Consider the following 13445-nt stretch of genomic DNA (forward strand, 5'->3'; position numbering starts at 1 on the left):
CCTCATTCATTTATGTAATCATGGTTTCCAAATAAAACTGTTTCTTACATTTCTAGAGTTATATATTAGTTACTAGACCTGATTTCAATCGACCAACAATCATAAAGGTTCGTTAGATGACTCAGATCAACCTACCCAACAAGCTTGTTGGAATATTAAAATACCCCCCCCTCCCCGGAGCTATTTTTTAAAAAAGACCTATAAATCTGGCAAATAAATAATAATTTTCCAGGCTTATACAAGATTTAAAACATAATTTTCAAATCATACTTTCACAATGCATTAAAGCCACAAGCCATATTGAGGCTTTGCATGCTGTTTTAATTTAGTCAGTGAGTCTGTGATATTTACCTAGGGAAGCATATACAAGATCCCCTCCCACCCCTTTCAATATTATGCCTTTCTACTGTATGTCAAAAGTTTGTAACAAAGTACTGTATGTATTCTCAATTTGCTACTAAGAAATATCAACATTTGTGAAAAATGTCTGGGAAATAGGGAAGAAACGAGTAAAATACCAACAAAGGATTTTGGACATGTAGTCTTAAAATACATGAAACAGATTTCTTCTATTTTTATAGAGATAGTAATAAAAAAGACAGCATCAATTTGCTGTGGTGATTAAGATGCTGACCTACGTTTTAAGCCTCCCTTTTAGGCATGAAAGGCAGCTTTCTTTCAGGCCAACCCAACTCACAAGGTAGTTGTGGGGAAAACATATTGTGCTGATTTGAGTTGACCCAATAAATTCATACAAAGATGGGATAAAAATAATAACCATCATAATAGAGGGGCTAATTTTGACCACACAAGACCAAGCTGGGAGAACAAATGCATACAAAAACAGAGTTAGGAAAACAGCAACCAAATAGCAAAAGCAAGCTGAAGAAACAATCCACTACAGTTAGCTGCTGCTGAAAAAAAATAAAAGATCGCACACAGTGCTTACAAACAAATGTCATGATACTATTATGTTGCACAGGCCTATCTGTAGGAAATAAATCACTTGCCTGAAAACAACAATTGGTAGGCCCACAAAACAGACGAAGTAATAGAAAATGAAGAGGTTAAAGCACACTGGGATTTTACAATTCAAACAGACAAAACACCTGCCACACAACACTCAAGGCTTAACAATTGTGATAAGACAGACAAAAACCAGCAACTGAGTAGTGAAGGCATCAGAAGAGAAGAGAAAGAACAGGAGAAAACCACAAAATGTAAACACCTGCAAGCAGTAGTAGACCGACTGGTGCAAAAAAAGCAAAAGTTAGTACTAATAGTAACAGCGGCTTGACATAAACTCCCCAGGCATTGACAAAACCATTTGCAATCACTCAATTGTAAAAGGCACCTTTCTTGGAACAGTTTGCATCCTACCACGATAGCTTTAATATTATTAACATCTGCCTATCTCGGGTCCTTGGGAAAGCCTCGCTAGATGGACAAACAATGCCAAATCCGGTGCAAACATATGGCTGACTGTGCGACCAGCCATCGTAATAACCATGACATAAACTCGTGTTCATTTATACGATATAAAAACACGCACCTACAGTTCCGTAAAGCAGCCGCTTCCACTCTCCCAAAGCACCTTCGTTCTCGCGTGAAAGCTGCTCGTGAATAAAAGTTCTCGGGACTGGCGTGTATTGCTTGCAAAGGAGAAACGCTTCCAAAATTCAACGGCGGGGAAACAAACGCACAGCAATCTTTACTCTGCTTAATCCGTTTTCCATACACGGGACCAGCGACAAGAGCTGCGCGCAGCCCCCAGAGAAAAGCTTCCTGTTTCGTTTAACAAATGAAGAAGTAGCTGTCGTCAGATTTGAAAGCAGCCGGTAACGTGGCCCGGACCAATGATTGGGGCAGGGAAGGCTGAGTTTCATTTCTGGCGCCCGTTACAAACGCGGCGATTGCGCTTTTCTCCGCACACGTGGAAGTAGGCGCCCCTTTGGCTCCTCTCTCGCCCGCTTTTGGTTATCCGAGCTACGCTGAAGATGAAATCCGGTCGACAGCCAAAACGTGCGGAGGATTTGGGGATCAAAATCCCTTAAGGAGAAAGCGGCATTGGGTAAGACCGGGTTCCTTTACTTTAAAATCGATTTTGGGGGCTGCCTCCTTAGTCACGAGCTGATCACGTCTGGTCTCTACACTGTGCCGGCTGATGCTTTGCTTAATAATATTGAACGGGGCCTTCGCGTTGAAGAACCCCAGTGGATAACATTAGTGTAAATATCAACTGGAAGTGCGTATAAAATCCAGTTGGCTCATGAAAAAGCACCTTTGGATCAACTGGAAGTGTATGTGAAAAGCCTAGCTGATCTCCTCTGCTTAATGCAGGGGCAACGGGATGCAGAGTGGAAGCATCCTCTAACCTTCAGCCCCAACCACCGGACTGCAAATACTGTATGCACTTGTAAAGGTTTGGAAGATCAGACTCTGGTGATGCCCATTTTGTCTCCATAGTGCAGAGGTTCCCAAACTTGGCAACTTTAAGACTTGTGGACTTCAATTCCCAGAATTCAGAATTCTGGGAGTTGAAGCCCACAAGTCTTAAAGTTGCCAAGTTTGGGAATCTCCCCGTAGTGTATGGATGACCTAGCTAAGAATGAAAGATGCGGTACATTAACTCTGGGTTGGTAACTTTATGGCAGGTTGTAATTTAGCATTTTGGGATGCCTCTAGTTATATAGAGAAATAATGTTTTTAATCATACTACAGTTGTGTTTTTCACTGGAGTGGGGTTGGTATTAATCAGAAGTTTGTGGGATTCTGAAATGACATTCTGAACCTGTGGAAGGAGAGAGAAAGTAGTAATACCCTATTGGGACAAAGCTGAGCTTCCTACCCTAAATTGATTTCGCCTCTGAGAATTCAACTTCCTTTTATCAGCCTAACCCCATCCTGCTGGGTATTATTCTGTAAGTCAACTAGAAATCAACTTTTACAGATAACTGAGTAGTCAGTTCCACAAAACAGAGTGGAATATACTTTTCAGTTAGCTTGTGAAGCTATTGGTAAAGGCTCAATTACAAGCAAACTGTTTTGCAATGTTCTGATTTTTAAGACTTCAGAAAATCCAAGAACGAACAAATGAAATCTTAGAGTTTTCATTGTGTTTACCAAATCGGATTTTTATCTTTCCACTGCTTCTTAATAGCAACAACCTGTCCCTGCCTAAATTGCATTGGAAACATTAAATTGAATCAAAATGAAGAATTAAAATAAAGATGTACTGGGGGGGAGAGATGTTAAGTAGGTCTGTGGAAGAATTGTTCAGTTTATTTACTCAGAATAAATTCTGTGCTCAGAATTGATGGTTTTTTTTCACCGGTTCTAATTCACAGAAGTAGTAAAAAAAAAAACTGGTAAATTCCGCAAACCACCCTTGAATGAATCTGAAGGAAAGCCACAACTTCATTTTCAAGGAAGAATAAGATTTTAGATTTCTTAGATTCTAGATCCCTTACTGCTAGCAGAAGAGCAAATCACACTATTGGTGCTTTAATCATATGCAGCTTCAAATGGAGCTTCAGAGTGAAAAAGGAAATTATCCTTTGCTGTACTATACAAATTAGAAAATCAATCCACCTTAAATCAAATGCATAATATCAATGTATATACTTTTTATTGCAGCACTCTTATTGAATATATTCTTGATCAGTTCCTATAACTGAATATTGCCAGGTCCAAATTTTTACGGCCACGTCCAAATTTTTACGGCCACACGAGGATTCGATCAACAGTATCTGATTACAGGTAGTCCTCAACTTACAACCACAATAATAACCAGAAAATTCATCAAGTAGTGCAGTTTTTAAATGAGGCTCACATAATCACACCCTAATTTATGACTTTTTTGCTGTGGTTAAGTGAATCACCTGGTTGTTATGCAAGCTATCATGTGACTGCCACTTGCAACCTCCCACTGGCTTCCCCACTCACGTTGCTTGTTGGAAGCTAGCTGGAAAGGTCACAAATAGTGATCAAGGGACTAGGCTGCTGCAATTGTCTTCAAGTGTGAACTGGTTGCCAAGCTTCCAGATTATTGATCACACGACTGCAGGGATGATGCAGAAGTCATAAATATGAGGACTGGTCATAAGTCAGTTCTCCCAGCGCTGTTGTAATCTTTACAAATGGCTGTAAGGCAAGGACTACTTATGTCATAGATTTCCAATGTCTGTTCCAAAAAGAAAAAAAGTATTTTAGTTGTAGGCTCCTGAACTAACTTTACTTGCACAAATATAGCATCCCTGGCTAATTTAACAGGTTAAGCACTTGTGTGAAGAGAGACAGCAAGTTGTGTCTTAGACAAATGCATGTTATCTTACTATGTTAGCTAGACATAAGACTTCTTCAGGGAATCCCCAGTAATTCTTATACTAGTCCATGCCGTCACTCATGCTTAGCATCTGAAAGGAAGATGCTGCACATGATGTGGCGCAAGAGCATTGCGCCTCAGCTTTTAGGGCTAGTTCCATTTCTATGCAAATATCATTTTTTTAGGTGAGATATAATAGTAGTAGTTTACTTGATCTTTTCCATGATTAGTTGGTGTCACTATTTGATTTACCATCTTACACATTTACATACAATACTGTGGGCTGGTTTTTTTTTTTCCTTTTATCAGTTGGTTAAAGTCAGTTGATGCTGATTTACAGTCCTAATAAGGGTAGTTGCAGCCATTCTGAACGATGTAATATTACTAAGTGATAATGGTATTAATTTTTGTTTTCTCCTTGGAATGGAAAGTTGAAACTGGAAACCAAAATTACTGCAGGGATGCCCCATTTCTTCATGCTGCTCCACAGGTTGTGAAACCTGAGCAAGTAGGATAAGGCATATGAGACACAATATTGAATGTAGCAATCTTAATATAATCTTCCTTCTTCATCATATCATGAATTATCTGCTATTTATGTCAGGATTAGAAACCGAGAACATGAATGTACTTGTTGACCTGTAAATATGCTTTGAAACCGATACCAGTTTCCAGCCATGAGGGTTGGGAATGATGGGAGTTGTAATCCAAGACTTCTGGAAGATAAAAGCTTAAGGAAAGCTAATTTAGATCCTAGAAATCTCTGAGTAGAGAGGGAGGTTGCTGAAGGCTTGACCTACTTGTGACCCCTAGGCCTACATCAGTGCCTCGAGTGAGGCATTGATTACATCTTCCAAAGCTCACCTACTCAAAGAAGGGAATTGGTGTCCTTATAAGGTAAAAGTAAAATTTGAACACTCCCCTATTTAGCTCAAAACCTCTGTTTCCTCTAGCTATCTTCCTCTTTTCAGTCTGTGCTTAAATTAGGGCTCTTAGATCTGGGCAGCAGATATCTCAGTAGTCACCAGATGGCAGCAAGCAAAGTTTTCTTTATCTCTTTACTGTCCTCTAGTGGTCAACCATATTTTTATAGTTCAAGTCCTTATTAGCAAGGAGGAGTGATTATCAAGGCTCAGGCAACACTAAGTAATGCAATTCTTTTTGAAAACCACCTTTTACATCTATCATTGCAAGAATTTTCTCAACTGATCAGAAGTGACTGGACTTTTTTACCGGGTTTCAGTACATACTGCAGAAATCAGTATACAACGTTTTTAAAGGCAAAGAAATTAGGATTATGAACTGCTATCTGGGGCCAGTCAAGGTGTGCTGGGAAAAGTACTAACAATGTTCATAATTGACAATTTCATCATGCACTATTTCTCTTTTTATCCGACTCACTGCTGCAGTCCTTTGAGAAGCTTTTGCTGGTGTAAGTTTCTTTTCTTAGTGATGGAAATATTTGCCTGAATCCATTCAGCAACTTTACCAGGATCTTTTCTTCCCACTATTCTGGTATAATACATTCCCACTTCTAAATCCTAGTTGTTTTTGTGTCAATGAGGTTATTGTTTAAGATTACCGTATTTTTCAGACAATAAGACACACCGGGGTATGAGATGCACCAAGATTTTGAAGAGGTAAATTTTTTTAAAAAGTTTTTGTACCCTGCAGGCCTCCCAAACCCTTTGCACGCCGCGTTTTTTCCAAAAAACAAAACAAAACAGGGCATGCATAGGCTTTGGGAGGCTTGTAGAGTGCTGCTGGGGGCTGGAGGGAAGGGGAAAATGAGCAAAGAAATGGCCTGTTTTTTGCTCCTTTTTGTCCTCCCCAGCCCCCAGGAGTACTTTGCAGGCTTCCCAAACCCTCTGCACGTCCATTTTTGCGAAAAATGGGATGTACGGGGCGGGGTTTCAAAAGGCCAAAAAGCGCTGTATTCAGTGTATAAGACACACCCAGATTTTCACCCTCTTTTTATGGGGGAAAAAGTGTGTCTTATACTCTGAAATATACGGTAGCTTTTCTAATGGTACAGTCTCTATTAGATTATCAAGAGAAGAGATAACAGCTAGAATAAGAAGGAATCTGTTCATTCAAGGCCATTACCTAAGGATCACCAAAATATGATGTGCATGTATACAGTACTTTAATTATCAAGATAAGCAATTTGATGATAAATATGAGATTTTTTAATGTCTTTTTAATTTTCTAGAGCTTATGGACAACCTTCAGTCTTCATGCAGTTCCTGAAAGTACAACTGGATAGGGTAAGGTCATTTCCCCCCAGTTTGGGGGCACTGTTTATGTTAATTGAGGGGAATTTAAGGGGCAAAATTAGTGCCATAAGCTTTCAAGAGTGAAAATTCCATCTCTTAAATAAAAGAATTCCAAAACCTTAAAAAATGTTTTTAATATATTTTTAAGGCAGAGTTCCCCAATGTTTCCAGCTTTGCGGACTGGTGGGGAGGAAAGGGGATGGTTCCTTGCGCCACTTGCTTTATTTGTGCAAGCAGCATGTACACGTGCCTGCTACTCACATAAATGAAGTGCATGCATGCACTTACCCATTGCTTGTGGAAGTGAGAATGTGCGTGTACTTGCTTGCTGGCCATTTCTGTGGCCTGGTTGCAAACCTCTCACGGCCCACAAGTTGGGGCCCCTTCTTTTAAGGATCAAAAGGAGCCTGCATAAATTTTGCAGCCTAAAATCTCATAATCACCAAGAATGCCCTTTTATTTTTCTGGCTATGCCTGTGATAATCGTGACACAACAACCAGACTCTCTCTGGCTGTTGGCTGGCAAACCAAAGTGTGACCCCTGCTGAAAACCTGTTGTCCACCCCTGTATATAGACTTGTGCTGAATCTGTTGCTAGTTTTATAAACAGAAAATTATTTCTAAATAATACGGGCATGGTGACATATTTTAGTGGATGATTTTACACAGAAGTATGGCTATGATATTTTTTTTATTGTGCCAGGGTTGAGAAACACTGCTGTAACCTGTATTGTTCCTGTAGAATCTCCCAGATGTATTTTACTTTCAGCTGTGCCACCAGTTGTACTTGCTCATCTCAAACACAAACAGAATCTGACCTATGTATGTTTATTTCAACAGTGCGTAGCCCACCAGGTATTAAGCATCAGTATGTTTAATATCAATATCAGGATTTGCTTGTTAATTAAACACATCTGATTAATTTAGACTGCTTATTCAAAGAATCCAAATCAAAGCTACTACTTATATGTCTCCCAGTTTTCACCAAAATACATCTGATTAATTTAGACTGCTTATTCAAAGAATCCAAATCTAAGCTACTTCTTATAGGTCTCCCAGTTTTCACCAGAAGCACAAGACTTGTTGTCCTCCATGTCTTCTTCCTTCAGCTCATGACTGAAGATGATGAGGATAACAATAGTTGAATGAATTAAAAAAGTGAGTTACAGTGCTATATGTTTTGGAGGAAGACACCCCCCCTCCCCCAATTTTAAAAATTTGTGGGTCGGTATCTTCTCTTTAGCTATGAGAGCAAACCAATGTTGGGTGGGCTGGAGCAGAATTATGAATCACATTATCCAGGACAAACAATAAACAGAAGAATTTCCTTTTTTGTTGTATCAGCAAGTAAGAGATTCTTCACTTTAACTAGCTCCTTTATCTCTCAGCAAAAGAAGCCCAAAAGACATACTTTATTTCTTTGTGATGTATTCAGGAACATATGCCTGAACTGTGTTTTTGTGTGGGAGGTTTCTCTATACATACTATATGTTGGGGAGGGAATGGATTTTCCTTATGGCAGCCTTCCAGAAGCTACTACATTTCATAAGTGTGGGATCCTATAATAGGTTCAGGCTCTGGGGCATAATATTGGGTGAGGCTATTTTAGGATGTCACTGGATCCTGTCTTATTTTACTTTTCCACATGGATTTACCTTTGGGAGGAATTTTGCATATGCTTTGAATGAACATCAGGTTGCCTTTCATCTGGTAAATAAAATCTTAATATAATCTTTTTCCATGGTAAAACCATCCAACATGGAAAAATCTTGCCTAAATTATTTTATAGTCATCTGAAATTTTTTCAGGCCCTGAAATGTCCTACTGATCTTTTTCCTGAGGGAGAAAAATCCAGTTAATTTTAATATTGTGGAATGCTCATAGTAAAGCAGCAAAATCTCATCAAATAAAGCCAATTTGCTAAGTCATTTGCACAATTTCCTGAGATAAGAAATCCTGTGCTGTGTTTACTCTACATAGCAACTATATTTAACAGTGATAAGCCAGGATTCTGGTTAATTGTGAATTAGAAGCAACCAGTTTGATCCCTATTTTATGCAGGCAGATAAAACTAATCAGATTGTGGTGCCTTTCATAAAGTTTTGGTATTTTGTCCTTGAACAAATCAGGATCAGCCTGTAACAGGAGTTTTAGAAACAATAAGCCTGAAAATGTTGCTTCCTGTCACATTCTGCTTGATAATAAGCAAGGATAAGTCAAGAATCCCATTTTATTATGGTTGAACACAGCTTTTTAAAAGAATATTTTGAAATATCTAATGATTGTTGACTATGAAATTCAAGTAAAAGAAAAGAGTATTATATCTTTTTAATCCTTGCTAAAAAAAAATTCACCATAGGCATACATTCTTTCATCATGAAAATACCAAACAAAAACGAAACCTTGGATTTATATAAATGATTGCATTGTATTATAGCAGTTAATATATCAGGTTAATTCCATGCTCGTTCCTAATTTGGTCATTTGTAAACTAGGGTGTAGGTTTAATGCCTTCCTATGAATTAGTGATGGTGCTTTAGAGTAATTTTAAAAAGATGAATCAAGATGAATCATTATGATATTTGTAGCCACTCATTAGTTCTTACTATCTACTTGAGAGATCTACCAGTAGTTCTGTCACTAAAGAATAACTTTATCATATGTACTTATCGATATAAATTGCCCAACTGATTATATTTCTGTAACCAAAACTTTGTGTAGGCGAATATAAGACGTTATTTTTAAAATTATAATCTGCTTGTAGATTCCCTTCGGGGAGAGGGAGCGGTTTATAAATGTCATAAATAAAAATAATAATAATAATTCAGATGTTTTTAACACTTTCAAAATATGAGAAATGTTTTTGTTACATCATTTTAATGTTCTAGTCCAGTGTTTTTCCAGTAGAGTGGAGGGAGGGGTCACTGAAGGGTTATTACAGCCTGATTGGTCCATTTGACTGAGAGAAAACTTCTTAGCCTTCGGCTTCTCCGGTTGGCTCCCAGTTTCCTCTCAGTCAAGAAGGTCCAAAGACTTATTTTTGGTTCCCTGTGTGATTGTGAGTACAAAAATTGAGATTTATTTGGTCAATTGGATAATCTAAATTAACAAAATTAATAGAATTGGATTGGAGCTGTGCCCAATAGGACGAGCTACTGCTGTCCTAAATAGGCAGGGAGAGCAGCGCGGAGCGATCTCCTTCCCATCCCTTCCCCTCCCTGCAGGCATTTTATTTCCCCGGCTGATTCCTGGTGACTCGGGCGTGCCGGGGGGCTCACAGCTCATAAATTCTCCCCCGACGACCCGTTTCGACTTAGCCGCAGCGCCGGCGGCCTTTTTTGCCGCGCGTGAAGACCGGCAGCTATTTAAATCGGCCGCGCCGCCCTCCAGGGTCGGCGGTGCCCTCGGCGGCGGTGCAAAAGCTAAACCAGAACGCCAGCGGCTCTTGCCGGGCGTGAAGACCGGCGGAGGATCGCCCACGAGCCGCGATCTACTCTATCGGGTCGGCAAGCCACAGAACAGGCTGGGGAGTCAAGCGGTGGCACGCGCGCCATTTTAGCGGCCGCCTGAAGAGAAAGACTAAAGTTCTAGCCGGCGGCCATTTTGAACATGTGTAGAGCCAATTCTCCGGGCCTGACCAAGCAGCCACCGGCATCCAAGGCCCAAACTGAGCGCTTCCCACCAGCTAGGGGCTTACAAGCTGCAACGGCCCAAGACACTTTCATCTGAGCACGTGAGTGGGGCGATGGCAGCGCGATCCGAGGCCGCTCAAACTGCGGCTACCCAGGCCCAGGAAGACAAGTCAGGCCCCACGGCCCCAGCCAGGCCTCGAGTTCCTAGGCCTTCTGCAGAGGATCGGCCCTCTAGAGCTCTGCAAAGGGACGAACTTAGGCGTTCCAGAGCTATTGAAAAAGCCATTGAGAGGGCAGAGAAGAAAAAGGCAAGGGATCCCAGGCCTAGATCTAGATCTCCCAGACCTGAGGCCTCTGGTCACTCCCCTTCTGTCAACAGGGGGTTCAGCCCTTCCTCTCCCTCTTCCTCCTCCTCTAGATCGGTTAGGAGCGAGGGGCGAGGGCCTTCACCTCCTCCACCAACTTCCCCTGGGACTAGGGAACTGGACAGGAATGACCCATTAGAGGGCCCCTCTGCTGGTTCTTCCAGGGGTAGGAGGCCCCACAGAGACTCGATCTCTCGTGATTATGACTCTGAGTATGACGAGGAAGATCTGGAGCACCTCCCTGAGAACCTAAAACGCTTAATTTCTGCAGCTATTTCCAGGGGAATAGCTCAAAGAGATAGGCCCTCCCGACATGGTAGAATTACCCCGTTCAGCAGGGCCAGGTCGAGGGCCTCCTCACCTTCTCTCATGAGCGAGGTCTCCTCTAGGGAGGAGGCCCGTCGCCAAGACGACTGGGGTTTCTCTGAGGAAGAGGATGCGGCCACTGATCAGCCCACCTCTTCCAACCTATTCATCCAGGCCATGTTTAAGCCCCTACTGAAAAAGGCTAGGAGGACTACCAAGGTGGGCACGGGGGACCCCACAGTGCCCCCGCCCAGGGATCCGGATATGGTGATGTTTTCAAACACGGCCACCAATAAAGAGGAGATCCCTGCCCCTCCACTGTTCTTAGAGGTAGCCACCAGTCAGTGGGCGAGGCCTTCAAATTTTTCTCCCCCTGGCAGCAATGACAGGCAGGCTTATAACATGGAAAAGGCCTTCCTCCAGGCCATCCAACTACCGGCCATAGATCAACCGATAGCTGCCCTGGTCTCATCTTCCCCGGTGGTCTCGGGGGATGCGGCAGATAAGCTTAAGCCGGAAGATAAAAGGGCGGAGCTCACCTTGCGGAAAAATTACAAGGCTTCCGCATGGGCAATGCGGGCGGCGGCCGCCGCCTCGTATTTTAATCGCACGACCGTTATGTGGCTCCGCCAACTCCAGGATCGTATCCCGATCCAGGATGATCGCATCCATCAGGATTTAACTAAGATTATGGCGGCCTGCCAGTATTCGGCCGACGCTACCCTGGATGCTATGCGATTTGGCTCCAGCGCCTTAGCTACCTCTGTGGCCGCACGCCGGCTCCTTTGGCTTAGAAATTGGCAGATCGATAATAAAGCCAAATGGGACTTAATAGCTGCCCCTTTTGCGGGTCCCAATCTGTTTGGGTCTGCTCTAGACCCGATCTTGGTGGAGAATAAAGACAAGAAAAAGGTGATGCCCACCTCCACCAAGAAGGCCGAAACTCGTAGTCACCCGTATCGCAGGCCTTCCTTCAGGACTTATGACAGGGACCAGGAGCCCCGTTTCCAGCAGTACAGGCAGGATAGGCAGTACAACAGACAGGGGTTTCAGGAACGCTCCAGGTACCAGTCCCAATCCAAACGGCCCTTTCGCGGGGGGGGGGGGGCGGCCGCCCCTTCCGCAGAGGGAAATGACTCGAACCCGAGTCATCCCATAGGCGGCCGTCTGACACTGTACGCGGACAAGTGGGACCAGATCACATCAGACGGGTGGGTCCGAGCGACCATTCGCCACGGCCTAAGACTAGAGTTCCTCTCCTACCCTCCGAGACGCTTCAGAGTGTTTTCCCCATCCCGGGATCCGGAACGCTGTCGTCTCATGGACCTCGCCGTCTCACACCTTCTGGAAATCAGAGCGGTGGAGGTCGTTCCGGAGCCGGAGAGGGGGCGGGGCTACTATTCCAATCTCTTTGTAGTCCCGAAGGCCTCGGGGGGTTGGAGGGCGATCCTCGACCTGAAGTGCCTGAATCAGTATCTAGTTTACAGGCGCTTCAAGATGGCCTCCCTAAAGTCAATCCTGCAGGGCATTCGAAAGGGGGATTTCATGGCCTCGGTAGATTTGACGGAGGCCTATCTTCATATCCCCATATTCCGGGCTCACCCCCAATTCCTGCGGTTCTCCCACAAAGGCCAGCATTACCAGTACCGGGCCCTTCCATTTGGCCTGGCCTCGGCCCCTCAGACGTTCACCAAGGTCCTGGCGGCCCTGGCTGCATACCTGAGATCCATTCCGGTGAGGCTCCAGTGCTACCTGGACGACGTCCTAGTGCAGGCAGGGTCCCTCTCCAGAGCCAGAGCAGATCTCCAGCTGACCATCCAATGGCTCCAGACACTAGGCTTCTCAGTAAACTTTCCCAAGAGTCATCTATCCCCATCCAGACAGATTCTGCATCTAGGGACAGTAATAGATTCCGAGTCAGGGAGGGTTCGCCTATCCCCAGACCGTCTGACCAGTCTGAGACAATTGATCACGTCCATCAGGACAAAAAGGTCCGTTTCCACCCTGACCTTATCCCGACTCCTGGGGAAGATGGTATCCTGTATAGGGATAGTTCCCTGGGCCCGTCTACATCTGCGTCCCCTCCAGTGGGCCTTGATACCAGCCCAAAGGAGAATGTTGAGCAACTCTCTGCGACCGCTTCGCTTAATGCCAGAAGTGAGATGCTCGCTCAAGTGGTGGATGTCCCTGGCATTGCGACAGGGGGCCTCAATTTGGGAGCCAGAGAGAGTACAAGTCACGACGGACGCGAGCCTTTACGGCTGGGGGGCCGTGATGGGGTCCGACATGGCCCAGGGACGTTGGACTGCCTCGGACCTCAGACACAATATAAATTGGCTCGAACTCAAGGCCGCGAGACTGGCCCTCCGGACTTTCCACCGCCAGCTGCAGGGGCGACACGTCCTCCTGCTTACGGACAATGTAGCGACGAAAGCTCATGTCAACCGTCAAGGGGGGACTCACTCCCGAGCCCTGTGGCGGGAGGCACAGACATTAGGCCTATGGGCGGAGAGACACTTGGCCTCAATTACGGCGGAACATA

The 13445-nt window shown here is 43.8% G+C and overlaps 1 long non-coding RNA gene across 2 annotated transcripts in view; it reads left to right on the forward strand.

Moving 5' to 3' along the window:
* The first annotated feature begins 1939 nt into the window (after positions 1–1939).
* The window catches only part of LOC309385674, a 96417-nt gene continuing 84911 nt past the window's right edge, over positions 1940–13445 (forward strand). For both annotated transcript variants that reach the window (XR_014174273.1, XR_014174274.1), the window contains exons 1-2: positions 1940–2071; positions 6537–6591. This is a non-coding gene — a long non-coding RNA (uncharacterized lncRNA). The remainder of the gene's footprint in view (positions 2072–6536; positions 6592–13445) is intronic.

Source organism: Natrix helvetica, assembly GCF_964273705.1.
Source record: "Natrix helvetica genome assembly, chromosome: 2".
Classification (NCBI taxonomy): Eukaryota; Metazoa; Chordata; class Lepidosauria; order Squamata; family Natricidae; genus Natrix; species Natrix helvetica.